Source organism: Hermetia illucens, chromosome 3 (assembly GCF_905115235.1).
Source record: "Hermetia illucens chromosome 3, iHerIll2.2.curated.20191125, whole genome shotgun sequence".
NCBI lineage: Eukaryota > Metazoa > Arthropoda > Insecta > Diptera > Stratiomyidae > Hermetia > Hermetia illucens.
In genome coordinates this window covers 120,050,854-120,056,853 of record NC_051851.1, presented here as the reverse complement: position 1 = coordinate 120,056,853, position 6,000 = coordinate 120,050,854, and positions in this window count along the sequence as shown.

Here is a 6,000-nt window from a genome sequence, read left to right as displayed (position 1 = left end):
GAAATGTTTCCTTTCATCCGATCGTTAACTCAGCTCTGATGGACTTTTTATTCCACGATTGCTTATAGGGGAATTATGAAAATGCTAAAACGGCAAATATAACTTTTAACTTCGGCATATCTTTCTGTTTTTTTTTTATCAGGAGAAGGAAGCTAGACTCCAATGACACACGCATTGAACAAGGAATTTTGTTGACGACGATGTTCCAGTCTTCCTCCAAGAGCTTCCGTACTGCAAGAATTTTTCCGTTTGCAATGGGAATTTGTAAAAATTTGCATGACTTTGATTTTCTATCATTTAGTGCTGCTCGTACATGCTAATTTGAGACAGAGTTTTATCCGTGACTCGATTCCAGAAAGCAGTTAGAATTTCCGGAGCACAAGACCTTATCTCGTCGGAAGTAGGAAGCTTGTGTTCATTCATTGCTTTAGTGTCGACTGAATGGACTAAAATTGGTGGACAGTACGACAATCGTAGAATGCATCAGAGAGGACTCAGAAAATTAAAATAACTGCTCTAGGATGCAAGTATGCGTACGTCCAACATAAATCGGGATTGTGTCATGATACCTAGCAGGAGCGTCGGGAGGACTGACTGGTTTCTCGAGGAATCTTATCTGTGCCTATCTACTCCATAACCAGACCAAATGCTAGGAGAAGATGCAGCGTGTTGTTTCTCCGTCTTCTTTTTCTTTAGCCTTAGTCCCCTTCATAAGTGGGATCGGTTGTGCCATTTTATTAATATTTATTCCTTCTGGGCGCAGTCGCGAGACCTTCAAATGACCAGCAATCGTATCAAGCCACCGTTGTTTCAGGCGACCTTTTGGTCGCTTACCATCAACTTCGATGTTCAGACCAATCTTGGCAAGTGAATTCTCGTTAGCGCGAATTACATGATGACATGGACAACTCATTCCCGAATCAACTCAGTTCATTGGTGTAAGTGGGTCGACTCAGCACAAAGCGGCCTCAGAAGAGTCGACGGCATCGAATCGCCTTAATTGATGCGACCGCACATCAGCAAAATCCCAACAGCACAATGTGCATGCTACACACTCGATTCAGAGAGATGCGAGCTGACTCAATTGGTGAGGCGATTTGGAGGGTTTGTTGATGCGGTATACTGTGTGCATAGTGGATACATGTCTGATTTGCAAATGCAGCCAATATGAGTATTGTGCCTATGTATGAAGGTAGGTGTGTTTACGCAGCAATCCTGTACTGTGCAGGCCGAAACAATTAATTTAAGGTTTTGTACAAAAACAATTGTAAGGTGAAATGTGGTATGAACTAAATGTGTACAAATTTCAATATGGAATGAAGAACATAACTTAAATATTCAAAGATTCGACACCTAATATAAGATCTGAAGGACATTTGAGCACAGCGCATTTAAATAGTTCCTTCCTCAAATAAATGTTGCGTTTTAGTTAAATTTGATGCCCTAGACGTTATTCAAACGCCAGGAAAGATCTCTAGGCAAATTCGTTTGAATTTTATAGTCTTTGACAGAGATAGGAATGTGTTAACTAGTATATAACCTCAACGCACCCACACTATTGTACAGGATGCGGCGTAGTAACTTTCTTATTTGAATTGGCCGCCCCATAGCAGCCGTTACTTTTATAAAAGTGGACGTATGCGCATTCAAAAGAGCGCAGCCTAACGCTTTTTGTACGGATAGTTTAGTAACGACAATGCAGTGAACAAGAGAAGGGCGTGCGTTCGCCGTGGCGACTTTAATAATCTTTCGATTATTGCAAAGCAACGTGCATTGAGAAAAAAATTGAAATCACGCCTGCAATTCCTATTCCTGATAGGAAATCGATTGTTCAGTAGGTGGGCACCTTCATGGGTAATTGCGCAGTAAAAAAAACCACCAGGACTCCAGAGAACGTCGAGAAGGTACGGATTTCGATTTTGAAATCTCCCAAGCCATCTGTCCGCAAACATTCAGTTGCTCTTAGGTTTTCTGATCGTACATAAGACGAATTCTTCATGAAGACCTAAAATATCATCCATACAAACGGGCAGTGGGGCAAAAACTTAATACACGCGATTTCGATTCACGAAAAGCCTTTGTCGAGGCACATTTTCGTCTGTCAGGATGGGCTAATAAACAGAACATGCGATATTGAAGTGGCATGAACCCCCGAGAACTTCACGAGCAGCCCCTGCATGCAGAACATCTAACTGTTTGGTGTGCATTATCGAGAGCTGGCATTATTGGACCCTGCTTTTTTTTTAAGAAAACGACAAGGATATAACAGTTCCTTCTGATCATTTTATCCAAATGATTGAATAATTTTTTCTCCCCAAATTTGAAAAAATGAATCTGGGGGATGTGTAGTTCGAATAAGATGGCGCTACAGCTCATACAGCACGAACACCAATGGCTCTCTTGCGCGAACATTTTCCTGAACGTCTTATTTCTTTGAGGGGTGATCTTGAATTGCCAACAAGCTTAGCAACCTGTGATTTTTTTATAGGGATATCTCAAATCCTTGGTGTATACTAATCGTCCAAAGACTTTGGGTATACTGGAGACCAATATTCGTGCTGTTTTTGCTAACATCGGCACGGGCACACTGCACAAAATCGAATAAAACTTTCGATTTCGACTCTCTCAATGTATTGGCCAGAACGGAGGTCACTTTCCAGATTTTATTTTTAAAAAGTTATTGAAAAAACTTTAAATGTACACCTCTATGTAAAAATAGAAACATTAAAATTACATTTCCAATAATTATTATTTTATGATCTTTTCAAATTAGGAAGTCCCCCACGGCACCTTTTTAATTTCTGAATATCAAACACCAAGAAACAGAAATCGAAATACATCAAGCAAACTGTTAATTCCGAAATTAATTTAGATGCTTTTTATTGTTCTAAGCTGATTCTTAAGTTTTCCATACGATATTTTCCTCATAGTGCTATAGGTGAAGTGAAAACGATGCTGGCTCTTTTAAGACACTCTTTTTAGTCAACTCAGCTAAGTGAATGAGCCGAAATGTGTCGACTCATCGAAAAGAGCTATATTTCCCACACCACTAGGTGCGATCAAGCCACTAGTCCAATACAACATTTTCATCTCTAATACCGCAAGACGCTTCATTGTCCTTTATAGTCGACAAATAAACATAAAGAGCGACAGGACGGACGACATTGCGAGAAATTCTAGATTTGAGATGTTCGTTGATATGTCGATTACAAAGAACGCCAGTTGTGGAACGCCACGTCCTCCAGGTTGCGCTAATGCATGCACCATTGGACCTCTTTTCAAAAGTGCATTTATGGTTTTTGCTAGCTTTTCTAACTTATATACTTGTACGGGTAACCCCCACTCTTATCTTTGCTTTAATCTGTACTGTCCCTGCTCCTAGACCTCATTTATTATAGATAATTCTTTATTAATTTTTTCTATTATGTGCCGTGTGTAGTGTGTCCGGCTAGCTGAGTGGTTAGAGCACAACGCTGTCGTCCTAGAACCCCTGGCTGATAAGGGTAAGAGATCCATTGGACGAGAGAGCAGCAACTACCCTCGCGTCAGGGCCAACTGTAGTTGCTATGCCTTTCCTCCTATAGAGTCTTCAGCAAAAAGTGAGCAGAACTCTATCTTCAAGATGGTTAAAATCGGCTTGGAACCAACTAGTGGCCAAACTGTCTAGCGTAAGATTTAAGACAGGCCATTTTCCTATCCTCAACTTGACTTTTATTTCAAGTTTGTGCTTGCTAGAATCTGCAAAAATCCATAATTGCCGATTTTGCAATTGAATATGAAAAGTTAAGACATCAATCTTCAGTGGAGTTGCGAGTACTCGGAGCGAGGCAACATGAGAGATTCATTCGCTGGCTCGCTCCGGTATTGTAATACTGCTACGCATCAAAAGTGTTTGAAGCTTTTAGCGTAGACTTTTCATATCATAACACAGTGTCCACGACAAGAACAAAGAGGATTGCGATAGGGCACTTCCTTGATGAACACCGACAAATACACGAATCGGTTTTGATACACCCGGAACACTTCGAACTTTACTTTTTGGATCGCGGTAGAGCAATTAAATCCGGCGTACGAGTTCCTCTCGTACTAGATGTTTTCGTAGAGCATACTAGATGAGTTCATGTGGCAGATCCAGAAATCCAATGTAAAGAGGACAATGTTTCTCACGGTGTTTCTCCAAGGGTAACCGCGCAACGTGTATTGCATCAGTAGTTCCTCAGTATTTAACAAATCCGGCTAAATTCACGACACTTCAAGAATGTTTCCAAAAATCTTCATGGCATGGAACAGCAACCGGATCGGACGGCAATTTGAACATTCTACTTGAATACCTTTCCTTTTCAATATTGGAACGATGGTACTTTCTTGCCGGTTAGATGGCGTTCTACCTTCCTCAATAACACGATTGAAGTATTCACTGAGTCACAGTGTTGGGTCCCAGCTCTTCACTTTCCAGAGCTCAGATGCGATGTCTTCAGGTCCTGTTGCTTTTCCCAATTTCCTTCCCCAATGTTTGTTTCCTTCGATGAACAATTTTTTCTATTGAAATCCGCTAAAGTACCGTTCTTGTCATTAACGCAACAGAACTGTTCGATATCTTGTGTCGCAAGACTGAGGTTGAGATATAATGGTCTCATAAGGAACGACTTTGCAGCCATTAGCGGAGGTAAAATGTAGTATAGTAATATAGTCGATTTGCGTGTCAATAAGCCAATCGTTTGATGAACCATGGTTTCATAATTATAAGGTCATGGATGTCCGCATAATAGACTATACGCTCGCTACCCTCATTGCGCGCTCAAAACGCTTTCCTTCCATGGCACCTGTTGCCGTCTGCCTTTTCACCCACATGACCATTAAGGTCGCCTACAATGATGACATATTCCGGCAGTAGCCAGAAGGTATCTTTCTCTGCATCAGGTCGACCTGTCTCTGGTGGGTACGCAGGGAAGTAGTGAATGGGCTGTTGATATAATGGTGAGCTTCATCAGCCGACCATCAAATCGTTCGATTTCTTTAATGGGTCTGGGTCTGAGATCACAATGCCAACACCGTATTGAGTGTGTGGGCTTCCAAAATAGAGCATCTTATAGCCATTTTTACCATGTTTACGTTTTAAGTATGTCGCAGCTTTTTGCACTAGACCATCGAGTTTCTTGTAGAGCGCGGATATCAATGTGCCTTTTCCGAATGGCTCTTGCGAGTGCTTTAGCTTTTCCTGTGAGGGTACCAAAATTTAGCGTGCGGACATGTACCTAATTTGCTTGGACTAACTTACTGACGTCCTGGCGCCGGTAGGATTTAGCATGATGTGATAAGTAACCATACTTTATTTATCTCTTCCCTTGATCTCAGCACTCAATTTTTATCTTACTCGGGATAGAACAAAGTTCATTACCTCAAACCCTCCTCCTTTATCTGGCTTGGGACCAGAATGCTATGTAAACAGAATGGCCTAGTTTTGATGAAAATCCTACTATTATTAATAAAGTTATAGGAGGTTAAACTTGGGTCTTTCCCGTCAAATTAATACTCCCTAAGGAATAGAATATCTGTACCATTGGATCAGAACACTATTGCAAACACCAAGAATCAGGAATGAAACATATGAGACATATAGAGAATTCAAAAGATGCTAGTAGTCCCAGTTATAATTTCAGCAACAGGATTAGAAGATCCTCGATCTAAGGGTCATGGAGATGCACAAGGCTATCATCGTTGCAACTTGTGCTATAGTTCAAAGAGCCTTGCCTGGTAGCACTCTGACCTAGTGGGATTTACTCTAGATATGTGCTGTCTTCTATTTACCATCTAAAAGTCCCTGCAGTTTGTTTTTCAATATTTTTATTCGTTTAGGACGCCAAAGGATGCTTGTGGATAGCTTTCAAAAAACATTGTAATAATTGCACTTATATACGGTTAACTTTCTCTCGTTGATATGGTATAGCGCGTCACTTACAAGTAGGCGTCATCTTTCGCAATTACCTGAAATGTCCTTCA